Genomic DNA, 21,998 nt, shown 5'->3' on the forward strand with positions numbered 1-21,998 from the left:
GTACATGAATCACTGAACGTTGACATGCAGGTACAGCAAACAATTAGGAAAGTAAATGGTATGTTGGCCTTTATTACAAAAGAATTGGACTTTAAGTGTAAAGATGTCTTACTGCAATTGTATAGGGTCATGGTGAAACCACACCAGGAGCACTGTGTAGTATTATTTTTCTTACCTCAGGAAGGATATATTTGCCTTGGAGAAAGTGCAACAAAGGTTCACTAGACTGATTCCTGGGATGGGGGTGTATTCTATGAGGTGAGATTGAGTAGACTCATCATCATAGGCAGTCCCTCGGAGTCGAGGATGACTTGCTTCCACTCTAAAAATAAGTTCTCAGGTGACTGAGGAGTCCAATGCAGGACCTACAGTCTCTGTCACAGGTGGGGCAGAGCGTGGTTGAAGGAAAAGGTGTTCGGGGAGCCTGGGTTGACACACGCTCCTTCTGCTGTCTACTCTTGGTTTCTGATTGTTCTCGGCGACGAGACTCGAGGTGCTCAGTGCCCTCCTGGATGCTCTTCCTCCACTTTGGCGGTTGTGGGCCAGGGATTCCTAGGTGCCGGTGGGGATGTTGCACTTTACCAAGGAGGCTTTGAGGGTGTCCTTGAAGCGTTTCCTCTGCCCACCTGGGACTCGCTTTCTGTGTCGAAGCTCCGTGTAGTGCGCTTGCTTTGGGAGTCTCATGTCGGGCATGCGGATGAGGTAGCCCGCCCAACAGAGCTGATTGAGCGTGGTCAATGCTTCGATGCTGGGGATGTTGGCCTGATCGAGAACACTGATGTTGGTGCATCTGTCCTGCCAATGGATTTGTAGGATCTTGCGGAGGCAGTGCTGATGGTATTTCTCCAGCGAGTTGAGGTGTCTGCTGTATATAGTCCATGTCTCTGAGCCATATAGGAGGGCGGGTATCACTACTGCCCTGTCGACCATGAGCTTGGTGCCAGATTTGAGGTCCTGGTCTTCAAACACTCTCTTCCTCAGGCGATCAAAAGCTGCGCTGGCGCACTGAAGGCAGTGTTGGACCTCGTCATCAATGTCTGCTCTTGCTGACAGTAGGCTCCTGAGGTATGGAAAATGGTTCAAGTTGTCCAAGGCCTCGTCGTGGATTTTGATAATCGGGGGGCAGTGCTGTGGCGGGATCAGGTTGATAGAGGACCTTTGTCTTACGGATGTTTAGCGTAGGGCCCATGCTCTCATACGCCTCGGTGAAGCTGTTGACGATGGCTTGTAGTTCGGCCTCCGAGTGTGCACAGATGCAAGCGTCGTCTGCATACTGTAGTACAATGGCAGAGGAAGGGACGACGTTGGATCTGGTCTGAAGGCGGCAGAGGTTGAACAGATTCCCATCTGTTCTATAATTTTGCTCCACTCCAGCGGGGAGCTTGCTAAGGGTGAGATGTAGCATTGCAGCAAGGAAGATCGAAAAGAGCGTTGGTGCGATGACGCAGCCTTGCTTGACCCCGGTCCGGACGTGAATTGGGTCTGTGGTCGATCCATTGGTCATGATCACGGCTTGCATGTCATCGTGGAGCAGACGATATGATGACAAACCTTTGAGGGCAGCCGAAACGGAGGAGGACGCTCCATAATCCCTCATAGTTGATATGTAAACCTGTAAATACCATGTCTAACCAACAGAGGGCTCATGCCATGGCGTCCCAAGGGATCCCACAATCCCTTGGGAGCACCTGTATATAAGGAGGCCTCACAGGCTGGAAAAGCACTCTGAGATCTGTAATAAAGGACTACGGTCACACCTTATTTTGGGCTTGCAGTATCTAGTCTGGCTCCTTATTCAAGTCATAACAACTGGCGACGAGATACAAACGACGAGCCCCACCGTAACAATGCACAGAACCGTGGGTATCCTGGAGAAATTTTCGGAGGGAGATGATTGGGAAATCTTCGTGGAGCGACTTGACCAATACTTCGTGGCCAATGATCTGGAAGGAAAAGCGAACGCTGCCAAACGAAGGGCGATCCTCCTCATCGTTTGCGGGGCACCAACGTATGGCCTCATGAAAAATCTGCTCGATCCAGCGAAACCCACAGACAAGTGATACGATGAGTTGTGCACACTGGTCCAGAAGCATCTAAACCCGAAGGAAAGCGTTCTGATGGCCAGGTATCGGTTCTACACGTACAAGAGGTCTGAAGGCCAGGAAGTGGCGAGCTACGTCGCCGAGCTAAGGTACCTTGCAGGACATTGCGAATTTGAAGGACACTTGGAGCACATGCTCAGGGACTTCTTTGTACTTGGCATTGCCCATGAAGTAATACTTTGCAAACTTTTGACTGTAAAGACCCCAACCTTGAGTAAAGCCATAGCGATAGCCCAGGTGTCTATCGCCAACAGTGACAATACCAAACATTTTTCTCAGCACATGAGTGCTGCTGCAAGTACTGTGAACAAAGTAACATTGTTTTTGAATCGAAATGTACAGAGCAGGACTTAAATGCCTGCAGCTGCACGTCCGCAGATGACTCAGACTCCGCCATCAAGGATGGTGAATACAAGGCCATTAACACCTTATTGGCGCTGCTGGGGTGATCATCGTTTCCACTTATGCCGCTTCAAAGGATACGTTTGCAAGGGCTGTGGAACAGTGGGACACCTGCAAAGCATGTGCAGGTGAGCTGCAAACCCTGCCAATCCTGCAAACCACCATGTTGCAGAGGAGGACAGATTCACGGTGGATCACGATGAACCAGAGCCTCAGACCGAGGAGGCAGAGGTATATGGGGTGCACACATTTACTACAAAGTGTCCCCCGATAATGTTGAAGGTTGAATTAAATGGACTCCCGGTGTCCATGGAGCTGGACACGAGCGCAAGCCAGTTCATAATGAGCAAAAAGACTTTCGATAAATTGTGATGCAGCAAGGCTTCAAGGCCAGTCCTGACTCCCATTCGTACTAAACAGAACGTACACAAAGGAACTGATTCCCGTAATCGGCAGTGCTACTGTAAAGGCCTCCTACGATGGAGCAGTGCGCGAGTTAACACTCTGGGTGGTACCGGGCGATGGCCCCACGCTGTTCGGCAGGAGCTGGCTGGGAAAGATACGCTGGAACTGGGACGACGTCTGAGCGCTTTTGTCTGTCGACGACACCTCATTTGCCCAGGTCCTAAATAAGTTCCCCTCGCTGTTCGAACCAGGCATCGGGACGTTCAAAGGAGCAAAAGTGCAGATCAATTTGATTCCGGGGGCGCGACCCATCCATCACAAGGCGAGAGCGGTACCTTACATGATGAGAGAGAGGGTGGAAATCGAACTGGACAGGCTGCAAAGAGAGGGCATCATTTCGCCAATCGAATTCAACGAGTGAGCCAGTCCGATTGTTCCAGTCCTCAAGGGAGACGACACCATCAGAATCTGTGGTGATTACAAAGTAACTATCAATCGTTTCTCACTGCAGGATCAATACCTGCTACCAAAGGCAGACGACCTATTTGCGACGCTGATTCATTAAGCTGGACTTGACCTCGGCCTACATGACGCAGGAACTGGAGGAATCATCGAAAGGCCTCACCTGCATCAATACACACAAAAGGTGCCCGTTTGGGATTCGATCGTCCGCGGCGATATTCCAGAGGAACATGGAAAGCTTGCTGAAGTCGGTCCCGCGCACCGTGGTCTTCCAGGATGACATCTTGCTTACAGGTTGGGACATCGTTGAGCACTGCAGAACCTGGAGGAGGTTCTTAGTCGGTTTAATCGAGTGGGGCTCAGGCTAAAATGCTCGAAGTGCGTTTTCCTGGCTCCTGAAGTGGAGTTCCTGGGGAGAAGAATCGCGGCGGACGGCATCAGGCACACTGATTCGAAGACGGAGGCAATCAAGAACGCACCGAGACCACAGAACGTGATGGAGCTGCGGTCGTTTCTAGGACTCTTGAACTATTTTAGTAACTTCTTACTGGGTCTTAGCACATTGTTAGAACCCCTGCACTCTTTACTGAGTAAAGGAGATGCCTTTGAGAAAGCTAGGAAGCTGTTATGTTCAAACAAATTGCTTGTGTTGTACGATCCATGTAAGCGTTTGGTATTAGCATGTGATGCATCATCGTACGGGGTTGGATATGTATTGCAACAAGCTAATGAATTTGGGAAATTGCAACTGGTTGCTTATGCATCCAGAAGTCTGTCTAAGGCCGAGAGGGCCTACAGCATGATAGAAAAAAAAGCGTCAGAGTATGTTTACGGGGTAAAGAAAATGCATCAATATCTGTTTGGGCTCAAATTTGAATTGGAAACCGACCATAAGCCGTTAATATCCCTCTTTTCTGAAAGCAAGGGGATAAATACGAATGCATCGGCCCGCATCCAGAGATGGGCACTCACGTTGTCCGCATACAACTACACCATCCGCCACAGGCCAGGCACAGAAAACTGTGCCGATGCTCTCAGTAGGCTGCCATTGTCCACCACAGGGGTGGAGATGGCACAGCCCGCAGATTTAGTCATGGTAATGTAAGCATTCGAGAGTGAGCAATTACCTGTTACCGCCCGACAGATTAGAACCTGGACGAGCCAGGACCCCTTACTACCCTTAGTAAAAAACTGTGCTCCACGGGAGTTGGTCTAGTGTTCCGTTAGAGATGCAGGAAGATATAAAGTTGTACTAGCGGTGCAAACATGAAATGTCTATACAGGCAGACTGCCTCCTATAGGGTAATCGGGTAGTGTGCCAAAAACGGCAGGCACACTTTCATCAGTGATCTCCACATCACCCACCCAGGCATTGTAATGATGAAAGCGATAGCCAGATCCCATGTGTGGTGGCCCGGTATTGCTGCAAACTTAGAGTCCTGCATGCACAAATGTAATACATCTTCACAGTTAAGCAATGCACCTAGGGAGGCGCCACTAAGTTTATGGTCCTGGCCCTCCAAACTGTGGTTCAGGGTCCATGTCGACTATGCAGGCCCATTCTTGGGAATAATGTTCTTAGTGGTTGTACTCCAAATGGATTGAATGTGTGATAATGTCAGCAAGCCCGTCCACTACCACCATTGAAAGCCTACGGGCCATGTTTGCCACGCATGGCCTGCCTGATGTCCTTGTAAATGACAATGGGCCGTGCTTTACCAGTGCTGAGTTCAAGGAGTTCATGACCTGCAATGGGATCAAACATGTCACATCTGCCCCGTTTAAACCAGCGTCCAACGGTCAGGCAGAATAAGCAGTTCAAACAATGAAGCAGAGCTTGAAAAGGGTAACTGAAGGCTCACTGCAGACTCGCTTATCCCGAGTCCTGCTTAGTTACCGCACAAGACCCTACTCGCTCATTGGGATCCCTCCTGCTGAACTGCTCATGAAAAGGGCACTTAAGACAAGGCTCTCTTTAGGCCACCCTGATCTACATGAACAGATAGAGAGCAGGCAGCTTCAACAGAATACATATCATGATCACGCAAATGTGTCATGCGAAATTGAGATAAATGATCCTGTATTTGTGTTGAACTATGGACAAGGTCCCAAGTGGCTTCCTGGCACTGTTTTGGCCAAAGAGGGGAGTAGGGTGTTTGTGGTCAAACTCTCAAATGGACTCACCTGCAGGAAACACTTGGACCAAACCGAACTCAGATTTACGGACTATCCAGAACAACCCACAATAGACTCCACCTTTTTCGACCCTCCAACACACACACAAGTGGCAACCGATCCAGCGGTTGACCACGAAGCAGAACCCATCACCCGCAGCAGTCCAGCAGGACTCACCACCCCCAGCAGCCCAGCAAGGGCCCAACAAATGACTCACCAAAACCAGCATTTGCACCGAGACGATCAACCAAGGAAAGGAAGGCCCCAGATCGACTCACATTGTAAATAGTTACACTATCGACTTTGGGGAGAAGTGTTGTTATGTATGTAAATACCATGTCTAACCATCAGAGGGCTCATCCCCTGGAATCCCAAGGAATCCCACAATCCCTGGGAGCACCTGTATATAAGGAGGCCTCACAGGCTTTAGAGGCACTCTGAGATTTGTAATAAAGGACTATGGTCACACCTTACTTTGAGCTTGCAGTATCTAGTCTGGCTCCTTATTCAAGACATAACAATTGACAGTGTCAAAGGCCTTTTTTGAGGTCAAAGAAGGCCATGTACAAGGGTTGTTACTGTTCCCTGCATTTCTCTTGGAGTTTCCCGCAGTGAAGATCATGTCTGTTGTACCCCTTAGTGGACGGAATCCGCATTGCAACTCTGGGAGGAGCTCTTCAGCCACAGGGAGAAGACGATTGAGGAAGATTCTTGCAATGACTCCCAGCGAGGAGATTCCTCTGTAGTTACCGCAGTTGGACTTGTCCCCTTTTTTGAAGATGGTCACAATTACAGCATCCCTGAGATCTCCTGGCATGCTCTCCTCCTTCCAGATAAGAGAAATTAGGTCATGTATTTGTGCCAAAAGTGCTTCTCCGTCATGCTTTAGCGCTTCAGCGGGGATTCCATCTGCTCCTGATGCCTTGTTGTTCTTCAGCTGACGGATGGCCTTTTCTACCTCGTGCTGGGCTGGGGTTGTGCTGAGATGGTGGCGGGTAGCATGCTGCGGGATGGGGTAGAGGACACTCGCGTCGAAAACAGAGTCTTGGTTGAGGAGATCTTAACTGACTGTCTCTCTGTCCTTGATGAGTACCTCATTGTTCTTGGCCAGCAGCTGGGTAGGGCCATGGATGCTTGGGTCGTAGGCCTACATTCTCTAGCGTTTAAAAGATTGAGAGGTGATCTCATTAAAACATATTAAATTCTTGACAGTGCTTGACAGGGTAGATGCTGAGAGGTTGTTTCCCCTGGCTGGGGTCACAGTCTCAGAATAAGGGGTCGGCCATTTAGGGCTGAGATGAGGAGAAATATTTTCACTCAAAACGGTTGTGAATCATTAGAATTCCCTATCCCAGAGGGCTATAATATTCAAGACCGAGATTGATTGATTTTTAGTTTCTAAGGGAATCAAGGGATATGGGGATAGTGATGGAAGGTGGAGTTGAGGTAGAAGATCAGCCATGATCTTACTGAATTGGGAAACAGGCTCGAAGAGCACAATGGCCTACTCCTGCTCCTAATTCCTACGTTATGTTCTTATGACATGGTGAAGGAGCGGTAAAGAATGGAGAGCAAGGACTAAACACAGTGATGGATGGAGAAACACAGTGAATGATGGGAGTTGGATGGAGAGACAGCGAACAAGGTAGATGGAGTAAGAATCAGTGAAGGACATTGATGAGGAGATTCAACACTGCCTCCAGTGCGCCAGTGTAGCCTTCGGCCGCCTGAGGAAAAGAGTGTTTGAAGACCAGGCCCTCAAACCTACCACCAAGCTCATGGTCTACAGGGCTGTAGTAATACCAGCTCTCCTGTATGGCTCAGAGACATGGACCATGTACAGTAGACATCTCAAGTCACTGGAGATATATCATCAACGATGTCTCCGCAAGATCCTACAACTCCCCGAGGAGGACAGGTGCACTAACATCAGCATCCTTGTCCAGACTAACATCCCCAGCATTGAAGCACTGACCACGCTCGATCAGCTTCGCTGGGCAGGCCACATAGTTCGCATGCCAGACACGAGACTTCCAAAGCAAGTGCTCCATGTGGAGCTCCTTCAGAACAAATGAGCCAAAGGTGGGCAGCGGAAATGTTACAAGGACACCCTTGAAGCCTCCCTGATAAAGTGCGACATCACCACTGACACCTGGGAGTCCTTGGCCAAAGACCGCCCTAAGTGGAGGAAGCGCATCCGAGAGGGCGCTGAGCACCTCGACTCTCGACGCCGAGAGCATGCAGAAATCAAGTGCAGGCAGCGGAAAGAGCGTGCAGCAAACCTGTCCCACCCACCCCTACCCTCGATGACTATTTGTCCCACCTGTGACAGAGTCTGTGGCTCTCGTATTGGACTGTTCAGCCACCAAAGAACTTAATTCAGGAGTGGAAGCAAGTCTTCCTTGATCCCGAGGGACTGCCTATGATGATGATGGGGATGAAGGGATAGTGAAGGAATAGAGATAGAGGGGGAATCACAATGAAGGATCGGATAGGGGGTAACAGTTAAGGATGGGAAATGGATTGATAGATGTAGTGTGTCTCAATACCTTCCATAGACTCAGTAACCTCTGATGATGTCATCAGCACTCACCATTCAAACAAAAAAAGTGCAAGAAAACAATAGAAATGGACAAAGAATGAAAAAGACGTTAAAGTTTAAATTGACGGCCTCCATTACAATCTGATCTCTGTTTTTTTCTGAGCTTCATGGCAGAATGCCAGGACGATCCAAGCTAGGGATTAATCCATGTTCACTGTTGACAGTGCAATGTGTCGGGTCGAATGGAGGCAGCTTTTGTGTCACAATATCTCAATGTTCCCCAGGCCAATTATTCACCACTGTTAAGACAATATATGGTGTCGGCTGTGATCAAATGTAGTGGAGCATCCATGGTGACATCATACAGACCACGTGTGATGGTACAGATCAGGTGTGGTGGCACAGATCGAGTGTGGTGGCAACAGATCGAGTGTATTGGCACAGATTGGGTGTGGTGGTACAGATCGAGTGTGGTGGCAACAGATCGAGTGTATTGGCACAGATTGGGTGTGGTGGTACAGATCGGGTGTGGTGACAGATCGGATGTTGTGGTAAAGATCGGGTGTTGTGGTAAAGATCGGGTGTTGTGGTACACATCGGGTGTGATGATACAGATCGGGAAAGGGAGCATAGTGATAATGTTACTAGACTAGTAATCCAGAGACCGGGTCTAATGATCCAGAGACGTGAGTTCAAATCCCACCACTCCAGACCCACAGCAATGCATTTGACTCTTAAACTGCCTCTGAAATGGCCTAGTGAGCCACTCAATTGTACCAGACTGCTACGAGAAACAATAAGAAAAATAAAACCAGATGGACCACCTGAGATCAACCTTGGCACCGGCTATGGACACGACAACAGCACACCCAGCCCAGTCGACCCTGCAAAGTCCTCCTCACCAACACCTGGGGACTTGTGCCAAAATTGGGAGAGCTGTCCCACAGACAAGTCAAACAAAATCCTGATATAGTCATACTCACAAAATCATACCTTTCAGCCAATGTCCCAGACTCCACCATCACCATCCCTGGATATGTCCTGTCCTACCAGCAGGACAGACCCACCAGGGGTGGCAGCACAGTGGTATACAGTGAGGGAGGGAGTGGCCTTAGGAGTCCTCAACATTAACTCCAGACCCCATGAAGCCTCAGGGCTTCATGTCAAGCATGAGCAAGGAAACCACCTGCTGATTACCACCTACCGCCTTCCCTCAGCTGATGAATCAGTACTCCTCCATGTTGAACACCACTTGGAAGAAGCGTTGAGAGTAGCAAGGGCACAGAATGTACTCTGGGTGGGGGACTTCAATGTCCACCACTACTGACCGAGCTGGCCGAGTCCTGAAGGATATAGCTGCCAGACTGGGCCTGCGGCAGGTGGTGATAGAACCAACATGAGGGAAAAACCTACTTGACCTGGTTCTCATCAAACTACCTGTCGCATATGCATCTGTCCATGACAGCACTGATAGCAGTGACCACCGCACAGTTCTTCTGGAGACGAAGTCCCATCTTGAGGACACTGAGGACACCCTCCATCGTGTTGTGTGGCACTGCCATCGTGCTAAATGGGACAGATTCAGAACTGATCTAGCAGCTCAAAAGTGGGCATCCATGAGGCGCTGTGGGCCAACAGCAGCAACAGAATTATATTCCACCACAATCTGTAACCTCTTGGACCGGCATATCCCTTACTCGACCATTGCAGTCAATCCAGGGGACCAACCCTGGTTCATTGAGGAGTGTAGAAGAGCATTCTAGGAGCAGCACCAGGCGTATCTAAAAATGAGGTGCCAGTCAGGGGAAACTAAACAGCGGAAGCAGCATGCCATTGGCAGGCTAAGCAAACCCACAATCAACGGATCAGATCAAAGCTCTGCAGTCCTGCCACATCCAGTCCTGAATGGTGGTGGACCATTAAACAACTAACGGGAGGAGGAGACTCCATGAATATCCCCATCCTCAATGATGGCGGAGCCCAGCACGTGAGTGCAAAAGACAGGGCTGAAGCATTTGCAACCACCTTCAGCCAGAAGTGCTGAGTGGATGATCCATCTCGGCCTCCTCCTGAGGTTCCCACCATCACAGAAGCCAGTCTTCAGCCAATTTGATTCACTCCACGTGATATTAAGAAACGGCTGAGCACACTGGATATAGCAAAGGCTGTGGGCCCGACAATATCCCGGCTGTCGTGCTGAAGACTTGTGCTCCAGAACTAGTCGCACCTCTAGCCAAGCTGTTCCAGTACAGCTACAACACTTGCATCTATCCGACAATGTGGAAAACTGCCCAGGTATGTCCTGTCCACAAAAAGCAGGACAGATCCAATCCAGCCAATTACCGCTCCATCAGTCTATTCTCAATTATCAGCAAAGTGATGGAAGGTGTCATTGACAGTGCTATTAAGTGATACTTACTCACCAATAACCTGCTCACCGATGCTCAGTTTGGGTTCCGCCAGGACCACTCGGCTCCAGACCTCATTACAGCCTTGGTCCAAACATGGACAAAACAGCTGAATTCCAGAGGTGAGGTGAGAGTGACTGTCCTTGACATCAAGGCAGCATTTGACCGAGTGTGGCAGCAAGGAACCCTGGTAAAACTGAAGTCAATAGGAATTAAGGGGAAAACTCTCCGCTGGCTGGAGTCATACCTAGCACAAAGGAAGATGGTTGTAGTTGTTGGAGGTCAATCATCACAGCTCCAGGACATCGCTGCAGTAGTTCCTCAGGGCAGTGTCCTAGACTCAATCATCTTCATCTGCTTCATCAATGAGCTTCCCTCCATCATAAGGTCAGAAGTGGGGATATGCGCTGATGATTGCACAGTGTTCAGTTCCATTCGCAACTCCTTAGATAATGGAGCAGTCCATGCCCACATGCAGCAAGACATGAATGACATTCAGGCTTGGGCTGATAAGTGGCAAGTAATATTCGCGCCACAGGAGTGCCAGGCAATGACCATCTCCAACAAGCGAGAGTTTAACCACTGCCCCTTGACATTCAACGGCATTACCATCGCCGAATCCCCACCATCAACATCCTGGTGGTCACCATTGACCAGAAACTTAACTGGACTAGCCACTGTGGCTACAAAAGCAGGTCAGAAGCTGCGTATTCTGCGACGAGTGTCTCACCTCCTGACTCCCCAAAGTCTTTCCACCACCTACGAGGCACAAGTGACGCCCACATCCCATGAATGAATAAAAAAAGAATCGGGTCCTTTGGCACAGATTGGATATGATGATTTGTGTTTGTAATATGCACAAGTTGTACTGGAGCAAAAACACATCGGACTCCTGGGATGTCCTTCTGCAGCAGCCAATCACAGCAGCAGGTGAGGAAGAAGGCAGGTGGATCTGGGTGAGAAAATCTGGAATGATTGGAGAGCAGGTCTCTGCGGTGTAAAGCTTTGTGCTGTGAGCGTGCTGCAGGGAGGGTCCAACTGGACGAGCAGCTCGGACAGAGCAAGGAGAGCCCCAAGCAGCAGCTGGTCAAACAGGACCGGGTCCAGTGGAGATGCCAAGATCCCTGGGGAGAAAGGGGAGTCGAGCCTGAGCTGTTGGCAGCTATTGAAAGCACCGAAGCTAATGAAGGTGGACGAGCCAGAGAGGGCGTCCATAAGAGAGAATGAGAAGCATCTGTGAGGCAAGGAGATCAGAAAATTGTGTCTCTCGGCCCAATGGCCTACTGCTCCTATTATGTTCTAATGCTAAGGATGTTGCATTAATGTAGTGTGGATAATTGCCCTTGGTTAATGTTCTGTCTCTCTCGGATTTTATACACAAGACTGTATTCAGGAGCTCCTGCTGCTAAACACATTATCGGAGATACACGGCCACAGAAACTCTGGAGGCTCAAACCATGGCCACTGCCATCAAGCTGTTCGTGCCCTCACACGATCCTGTCTAACACCAGCATTGCCGGCATTTACTCAGCCCGGTGCTTCTCGATCAAAGAAACTTTTAACTATAATTCTGTATGCCCATTGCAAAAACCGGTGCAGGGGAGGGACAGCCTGAAGTAGGCTTGTGTGGTGGCCACCATGTTTATTTCTGCTGCTCTCTGTTCCACTCCTCCCTTGTGGAGCTACAATGGGGCAAGCGGCTCATTAACGGGGCGGTTTCATGAAGCAGCGGGTGGTTTGTTGTAGCTCTGGTACCCACAAGCCCAGGTCCCAGCTGCCTGCTCACATGAACGTTACAGATCACCATGATCACCGTTTGAAAAGGAACAAGATGTTGACCTGATCTCATGCAGAGCACTCTTCCCTCGGCCAACACCGGCAGTCACAGATTCATCCGTCATTCATCTCATTGTTGTTTGTGAGAACGTGCGCTTCACAAAATGGCTGCCATGCTAGCCCATTTAACACGCCACTACATTCCGTTGGACGTGAAGCATTTTGGGATGGTTCTGAGGAACGTGATAATGTACTCTATAAATGAAAATGTTGCTTTCTTTATGATACAACCCTCCTTGGAAATGATTTTACAACATGCGTTGCCGCCAAATGTTCTGTATTTTCTTGCTCACATTGCAGAGGGCGATTCAGAGCTTCTCAGTAATATTCTAACCAGTTGCACTTGCAAAATGGATACCAAGTCAAGTTGTGATTTTAATCTTCTAGCCCTTAAATCTCCTGGCCAATATTTATCCCTCAATCAACATAACAAAAACAGTTTATCTGGTCATTATCATATTGCTGCTTGTGGGAGTTTGCTGTGCACAAATTGGCTGCCACGTTTCTCACATGACTACACTTCAAAAGAACTTCATTGGCTGTAAAGTGCTTTGAGACGTCCGGTGATCATGAAAGACACTATATAAACGCAAGTCTTTCTTTCTTCTTTATTAAAGGAAATCTGACTGACAGCTTATTTAGTATCATCGGCAATTTATCCACAGGCCCAGGGAGTGAAGACTACCAGTAAGGTGTTGTTTCTGAGCCTCCAGAGATTGATACACCATCTTGTATATACTACAAAAGTGCCTTCACACTGAGTGTGGCATCAATGGCTCTCGCACAGTACAAGTGGACGATTGGGCCTTGGGTTTAGCTTAGGGTTGTCACCTCTGGTTGAATGTATTCCTAGAGGTCTCATCACATGACCTCCTCCCTCCAACTGCCCGCCCCCATGCTCCCCCTCATTGGTCACCCTCATGGGGCAACGCCTTCTCTCGGCCAATTGGAAAGCGAACAGGCTCTTCATTACCCGATTGGCTGATTCTTGACTGTCAATCAAACAGCCTTTCTTTTCCCATCTCCAACATTTTTACAACGAATAAACAAAAGTGTTGAAAGATTTTTTTTTTGGTTTAATGCCCCTACGATTTTTCTCCTGGTTTGCTCCCAGCAGTGTCCGAGAGATTAATCTTCAATTCCTGGAGATTCCAGGACAATTCCTGGAGGGTTGGCAACCCGCAGCCCAGCTCAGTACCTGACAGGGTAGACGGAAGTATCTGTAAGTGGCTTCCACCATAAGTCTCCACTTGCAATGTTGAGAGGGTGGAATTCAGGTGGGAGTTTGCAATTCTCTGTCAACTATTTTTGTTGTATCTGTAAATCAAATTTCAACCAAGTGCCCCCTGATTAAAGGGGAGGGGGCACCAAAACCGACACGTTAAACAATTTTAACAATAAACGGTCAAATTAAAATTTGGTTGCCAGGGGTGATGATGCACTCCAGTCCCTCAGGTGCCCACCTCTCGTGGAAGGCCGCGAGCGTATTGGTGGACACCGCGTGCTCCATCTCCAGGGACACCCTGGCTCGGATGTACCTGCAGAAGAGAGGCAGACAGTGCAATTCTCTGTCAAACCGCTGGCTTTGCACGCAGCTGCTATTGGTTGCATTAGTGCTGTTTAACGTGGGGGAAGCCGTGATTAAAATGGGGCCAACGCGAGGCATGGATCCCTACAAGCCGTGGATATCTTGCACTGAATATAAAAAGCCACAAAGAAATCTTTGAGTTCTACCCCTCCCCTCCTCTCGCCCCCTGAGACTACACAAACTCCAGCTGCAAATTGCCACCTCTTCCAGACTGAGCCATCAGTCCTCCAACTGGAAATGTAAAGTTGTGGATATTATTGACGTTTTTCTGCATCCTGTCACCAATCTTCATGTATTCGTATTGAGCCCCATGTTTACCACAGAATTCCATTAAATATATGAAGGTCACTGCAAAAAGCTTTTTCATAAAGCGGGGTAGATTTGATGAGCTCGCTGAATACATTAGAATAGGATTAGCTAAAGCATTGAATCATTCTGTGTCCTCACACTGACTCCGCCAGTAGCGAGCTGCAGAATATAACATTCTACTCAAAACCAAAAATCCCTGTACACAAAAAAAAAAGTTAGTCTCGAATAAAAAGCTGAACTGTGACAATGGCTCTGTCAGGAAAGGTATCACGCGACACAGCGGTATTGAAGGAATGAAAGCGTTTGTACACTGCTCGTCAATCCTCTCAGAAACATCTTAAAGTGCTTCTCATTCAGTGAATTATGTTGAAGTGCAGATCCTCTTTCGAATGGAGCCCAACATGACAGACACAGCAAGATCCCACAAAGCCAGGAGACAAGTCTGTTTTTGTGATGTCATTGAGGGAAGACTTTTGGCCAGGTTTTTCAGAGCTCCCTGCTCTTCTTCAAATAGTGCTATGGGATCCTTTACAGGTAGACAGGACTGTGGTCTAACGTCTTGTGTGAATGATGACATGCAAATCAGACTGCCCTCGGTTTGATTCCCAATCTGTGCCATTAGCTGATCTCACGTGGGACCGCAGTTGGAAATCTACAACTGGCCTCAGTACCACTGATCCAGGGAGGCAAAAAAAAATCAGCCAACTTCCAGCTCCTAATCTTACCCAGTGATCTCCACTCGAAGTTTGGGTGAGGGGAGTATTAAGCTCAGCTGTGATGCACTCTATGGATGGGTAGCCAACCAACAGCATTGTCCATGCTCACACATGACGAGGTGCCTGAAGGGTAAGTGTGAAACCGCATCCCAGCAAGAGTCAGTGCATTTCGGGCACCGCACCTCAGTAAGGATATAATAGCCTTGGAGAGGGTGCAACGCAATTTCACCAGAGTGATACCCTGGCTTAGAGGGTTCAATTACCAGGACAAGTTGCATAAACCTTTCTCGTAGTCCCTTGAGTATAGAAGATCGAGGGATAATCTGATCGAGGGGTTTAAAATGTTAAAAGGACTTGATAGGGTTGATTCAGAGAAGCTCTGGTTGGGGATTCAAGAATGAGGAGACATCTTAAACTTAGAGCAAGGCCATCGAGGAGGGAAATCATAAAGCATTTTTTCACACAATGAGTAGCAGAATTCTGACATTCTCTCCTCCAAAAGGCTGTGGATACTGGGACAATTGGAGCTTTCAAGACTGAGATCAATAGACTTTTGTAAGGAAAGGTAACAAGAGATCTGTAGCTAAGGTGGGTAAATGAAGTTAAGTTACAGATCAGCCATGATCTGCTTGAAGGGAAATTAAGGATAGTGTTAAAGCCAAGGAAGAGGCATATAAATGGGCCAGAAAAAGCAACAAACCTGAGGACTGGGAGAAATTTAGAATTCAGCAGAGGAGAACAAAGGGTTTAATTATGAGGGGAAAAATAGAGTATGAGAGTAAGCTTGCAGGGAACATAAAAACTGACTGCAAAAACATCTATAGATATGTGAAGAGAAAAAGATTAGTGGAGACTAATGTAGGTCCCTTGCAGTCAGAATCAGGTGAATTTATAATGGGGAACAAAGAAATGGCAGACCAATTGAACAAATACTTTGGTTCTGTCTTCACTAAAGAAGACACAAATAACCTTCTGGAAATACTAGGGGACTGAGGGTCTAGCGAGAAGGAGGAACTGAGGGAAATCCTTATTAGTCAGGAAATGGTGTTAGGGAAACTGATGGGACTGAAGGCCAATAAATCCCCAGGGCCTAATCGTCTGCATCCCAGAGTATTTAAGGAAGTGGCCCTAGAAATAGTAGCTGCATTGGCGGTCATTTTCCAATATTTTATAGACTCTGGATCAGTTCCTAAGGACTGGAGGGTAGCTAATGTAACCCCACTTTTTAAAAAAGGAGGGAGAGAAAACGGGGAATTATAGAACAGTTGGTCTGACATTGGTAGTGGGGAAAATGTTGGAATCAATTATTAACGATGTAATAACAGCGCATTTGGAAAACAGTGACAGGATCGGTCTAAGTCAGCATGGATTTATGAAAGGGAAATCATGCTTGACAAATCTTCTAGAATTTTTTGAGGATGTAACTAGTAGAGTAGACACGGGAGAACCAGTGGATGTGGTGTATTTAGACTTTCAAAGGCTTTTGACAAGGTCCCACACAAGAGATTAGTGTGCAAAATTAAAGCACATGGTATTGGGGGTAATGTATTGACGTGGATAGAGAACTGGTTGGCAGACAGGAAGCAAAGATTAGGAATAAACGGGTCCTTTTCAGAATGGGAGGCAGTGGCTAATGGGGTACCACAAGGTTCAGTGCTGGGACCCCAGCTATTTACAATATACATTAATGATTTAGATGAAGGAATTGAATGTAATATCTCCAAGTTTGCAGATGACACTAAACTGGGTGACAATGTGAGCTGTGAGGAGGATGCTAAGAGGCTGCAGGATGACTTGGACAGGTTAGGTGAGTGGGCAAATGCATGGCAGATGCAGTATAATGTAGATAAATGTGGGGTTATTCACTTTGGTGGCAAAAACAGGAAGGTAGAATATTATCTGAATGGTGACAGATTAGGAAAAGGGGAGATGCAATGAGATCTGGGTGTCATGGTACATCAATCATTGAAAGTTGGCATGCAGGTACAACAGGCGGTGAAGAAGGCAAATGGCATGTTGGCCTTCATAGAGAGGGGATTTGAGTATAGGAGCAGGGAACATAAGAACATAAAAACATAAGAATTAGGAACAAGAGTAGGCCATCTAGCCCCTCGAGCCTGCTCCGCCATTCAACAAGATCATGGCTGATCTGGCCGTGGACTCAGCTCCACTTACCCGCCCGCTCCCCAAGAGTACTGCAATTGTACAGGGCTTTGATGAGGCCACACCTTGAATATTGTGTATAGTTTTGGTCTCCTAATCTGGGGAAGGACATTCTTGCTATTGAGGGAGTGCAGCGAAGGTTCACCAGGCTGATTCCCGGGATGGCAGGACTGACATATGAAGAAAGACTGGATCGACTAGGCTTATATTCACTGGAATTTAGAAGAATGAGAGGGGATCTTATTGAAACAGATACAATTCTGATGGGATTGGACAGGTTAGATGCAGGATGAATGTTCCCAATGTTGGGGAAGTCCAGAACCAAAAGTCACAGTCTAAGGATAAAGGGTAAGCCATTTAGGGCCGAGATGAGGAGAAACTTCTTCACTCAGAGAATTGTGAACCTATGGAATTCTCTACCACAGAGAGTTGTTGAAGCCAGTTCGTTAGATATATTCAAAAGGGAGTTAGATGTCGCCCTTACGGCTAAAGGGATCAAGGGGTATGAAGAGAAAGCAGGAATGGGGTACTGAAGTTGCATGATCAGCCATGATCATATTGAATGGTGGTGCAGGCTTGAGGGGCCAAATGGCCTACTCCTGCACCTATTTTCTATGTTTCTATGTTTCTATGACAGGGCAGGCTCAAGGGGCTGAATGGTCTACTCTTGTTCCTATGACAGAGAAGGATTGGAAGGACCTAAAAATAATGAAAGATTTGAACATAAAGACAGGGAACTACAGGCCAGTTAGCCTCACATCTGCAGTAGGGAAAATGCTACAATCTATTATTAAGGATGGTAACTTGGAAAATCATAATATGATTAGGCAGCATCAACATAGTTTTATGAAAGGGAAATCATGTTTGACAAATCTATTCGAATCTTTGAATGTGTAAGTAACAGGGTAGATAAGGGGGAACCAGTGGATGTAGTGTATTTGGATTTTCAGAAGGCATTTGATAAGATGAACACAACAGGTTGTTACAGAAGATAAAGGCTCATGGGATTGGGGGCAATATATTAGCATGGATTGAGGATTGGTTAATGGACAGGAAACCGAGTGTAGGAATAAACCGGTCATTTTCAGGATGGCAGTGTGTAACTAGTGGAGTGTCGCAAGGATCAGTGCTGGGGCCCCAGCTATTTACAATCTTTATCAATGACTTCGATGAGGGACACGTGCGGCTTCTCTCTGGTCATGGGGAAGGAAACGTAATCTCTTATCCTTCTGCACAGAGCATCTGTGAGCTCTGGAATGGAGCAATGGGCGCCAAACTGGGAGATGTTAGAGATGTCTCCTGTTGCACCCTGGAAGGATCCATTGGTGGGGAAATTGAGCGCGATAGTGACCTTGACTGCCACTGAGAGAGTCGTCCTCACCCTGGTCTGAGGCTCGAGGTCTGCTTGCAGCAGGTGGCAGAGCTCTGTGACCACGTCCTTGTTGAAGCGCAGCCTTCGAACACACAGTTCCTCAGTGACATTGATGTAGGAGAACTGCTGCTGGAATACCCTGGGAGGGTAAGGTCTCCTGTTGCCAGCCCTGTTGCACCTTTTCCCTCTGGCCACATTTTGCTGTCCTTGTACCTGTCTTGCTCGCTCTCCCTCTTTCTCCCTGTCTTTCTCCGTCTTGCTGCCTCTTTTTCTCTCTGCCTTTCTCTCCATCATTGTGTCTGTCTTTGTCTCCGCCTAAGTGACCTCCAACAGTGACACTGGAGTGGGAGGTCGAGTGCCAACACAGCCCCCATGAAAGGAGAAAAATGTTGGTGAGTCAAATGCCCTGAATTAAACAAAGCAACACTTAAGAGTCAGAACAGTCCTTGACATCAAAATCACTACAGTCTTTGCAACAGGCACTCTGCCTATCTGTCAGCAAGCTGTAAATAATAATGGCTGACAGAAAATTGTTTGTCAAGATGGCGCCATTAAATAGCGCTTCTGCAGTTGACTCCCGCCTGCAACTCGACAGCTGAAGCGGTCATTGTCAGCACCAGGCGGTAAATGAGGGGAGAGGCTGAATTTATGTTGAGGGGCAGTAATGAGACGGTGCACTGGAGCAGAGCACTACCGGCAGGAACGGGCATTACCGGCAGCAGCGGGGAGTTACCGGCAGGAGCAGGGTGTTACCAGCAGGAGTGGGGCATTACAGCCATGAGCGGGGCACTACCGGCAGGAGTGGGACGTTACCGGCAGGTGTGGGGCGTTACAGCCATGAGCGGGGCGTTACCGGCAGGAGTGGGGCACTACCGGCAGGAGCGGAGCGTTACTGGCAGGAGCGGGACATTACAGCCATGAGCGGGGCGTTACCAGCAGGAGTGGGGCACTATCGGCAGGAGTGGGGCGTTACCGGCAGGAGTGGGGCGTTACCTACAGGAGCGGGGCACTACCGGCAGGAGCGGGGCGTTACCGGCAGGAGTGGGGCGTTACCGGCAGGAGCGGGGCACTACCGGCAGGAGCGGGGCACTACCGGCAGGAGTGGGGCGTTACCGGCAGGAGTGGGGCGTTACCTGCAGGAGCGGGCCATTACCGGCAGGAGCGGGCGTTACCGGCAGGAGCGGGCCATTACCGGCAGGAGCGGGGCGTTACTGGCAGGAGCGGGGCGTTACTGGCATTAGCGGGATGTTACAGGCAGGAGCGGGGCACTAGCGTCACCACAAAAAAGGAGGCCAATTTTGTTGGTCGAAAACAGATTTGCGCCCCGTTAGTGTCCCCCGGAGGAGCTAACGGGAGGTGCACAAGAGGCCAATTTCGGCCCCAGGAGGAGGAGGGACTACATTTCCTTCCCCATGACCAGAGAGAAGCAGTATGAGTGTGCGTGTGGATTTGTCAGAATAGCTGCAATTATACTGGCCTTTGAGACCACACCTGAAATACTGTGTACAGTTTCTGTCTCCTTATCTAAGGAAGGATAAACTTGCCTTAGAGGGAGTGCAAAGAAGGTTCACTAGATTGATTCCGCGGATGAGAGGATTGTCCTATGAGAGATTGTGTAGAACGGGCCTATATTTTCTGGAGTTTAGGAGAATGAGAGGTGATCTCATTGAAACATGTAAAATGATTAGAGGTTTTGACAAGGTAGATGCTGAGAGGATGTTTCCCCTGGCTGGGGAGTCTAGAACTAGGGGTCAGCTTCAAGATATTTAGGACTGAGATAAGGAGAAATTTCTTAACTTAGAGGGTGGTGAATCTTTGGAATTCTCTGTCCCTGAGGGCTGTGGTTGCTCAGTCGATGTGTAGACTCAAGATGGAGATCGATAGATTTTTGGGCAGTAAGGAGATCAAGGGATATGGGGATAGTGCAGGAAAGTGGAGTTGAGGTAGAAGTTCCAGTAATGCCAACTCTTGTGAATTGATTGCGCGGCATGCGATTTCTAATTAAAAAATTGCCCCAACTCGCGAATCAACTGTAAAGTCTCAGGATTTTCCTTATGGAGCAAAGGGAGGATTTCAAACCGTGCTGCTGCACCGGAAACAGCTTCAGATTTGAAACCAACTGACCCCACACGAGCATTGTAACCATTAGTTACCGCAGGCCAACAGATCATCATCATCATCATCATCATCATAGGCAGTCCCTCGAAATCGAGGAAGACTTGCTTCCACTCTAAAAGTGAATTCTTAGGTGACTGAACTGTCCAATACGGGAATTACAGTCTTGCTCACAGGTGGGACAGACAGTGGTTGAAGGAATGGGTGGGTGGGGAGTCTGGTTTGCCGCACGCTCCTTCCGCTGCCTGCGTTTGTTTTCTGCTTGCTCTCAGCGACAAGACTCGAGGTGCTCAGCGCCCTCCCGGATGCATTTCCTCCACTTAGGGCGGTCTTGGGCCAGGGATTCCCAGGTGTCGGTGGGGATGCCGCATTTCATTAAAGAGGCCCTGAGGGTGTCCCCGAAAAGTCTCCTCCGACCAATAGAAGGAAAGCGGGGTAAGAAGATAGCCAATCAAACATAGACTTCGGGCAAGGACCAGATCCCTGCGGTCACGTGACAGTCAAGGACCAAACCCAAGGCAGGCAGCATGTAGTCACAGAGATTGGGAGTGGAGGAGTTCAGTGAGTAAATATATCAGAGCCAAGCTCCCACTTCTCTCTGAGCTGTCAGAAATCTAAGCTGGAAAAGCGAAACAGTTTTTGTTGCAGAAAAAAGGCTGTGAGCGACGGTTATCCGGGATTGAAAAAAAAAGTTGCAAAAATAATAATGTGATTGTAAAGTAATTTTATGTTGCTATCCCCAAGGCATCTGCTCTTTGCTCCTTGAGCAGCTGAAGTTTTAGTTTGCAATTTGTTTATTTGAAAAGTTTGCCTCTCCCCGGGGCTTGCGCTGAGTGTGAATTGACATCTGGGACCCTGAAATATACCAGGAGGAGAGACCACTGCAGAGCCTATTACATAGTTTAATTTTCAGTGATATCCTGGCTGGATTAATACAATGGATAAAGATATTTCTAGCTGACTCTGCCTGTGTTACAACTGAGTTATAAATGAGTCAGGCAGACTAGAATAAATTTGCTGTCTGATTTGCCTGCACAAAGGGTAAGGAATTCTTTTGATTTAAAGGGTCTTTTATCAAACTGAAGTCAATCCACAGGACCTGGCTCCAGTTCAGGGACTTAAAAAAAATACTTTGAGATGCTTTTGGTGGAACTCATTTATAATCTAAAAGCAAAAGTAATGGGTCAAAAATTTCACTCCCCACGGGCGTGTACGAAGTGCGCATGCAGCCGTGGGGTCCCCGCAAGTTCTGGGTTTAGGAATGCGAAGTGCATGCGCCTAAACCCGGTACTTGCAATCTGTCAAAATCGTACGCTTGCAAAGGAAAAGGGCCTCCGCGGGCGGAGAAATTTGCTCAACTCCTGCCCAGCGAATGTCCTTCAAATTCTTACGCTGGCAAAAGC

The 21,998-nt window shown here is 48.2% G+C and overlaps 1 protein-coding gene across 4 annotated transcripts in view; it reads right to left on the reverse strand.

The window, feature by feature from the left end:
- fkbp6 (FKBP prolyl isomerase 6) overlaps positions 1-21,998 on the reverse strand; it is a 116,694-nt gene that overhangs the window by 67,131 nt on the left and 27,565 nt on the right. The window lies entirely within an intron of this gene.

This window comes from Pristiophorus japonicus, chromosome 16, assembly GCF_044704955.1.
Source record: "Pristiophorus japonicus isolate sPriJap1 chromosome 16, sPriJap1.hap1, whole genome shotgun sequence".
NCBI classification, from domain to species: Eukaryota; Metazoa; Chordata; class Chondrichthyes; family Pristiophoridae; genus Pristiophorus; species Pristiophorus japonicus.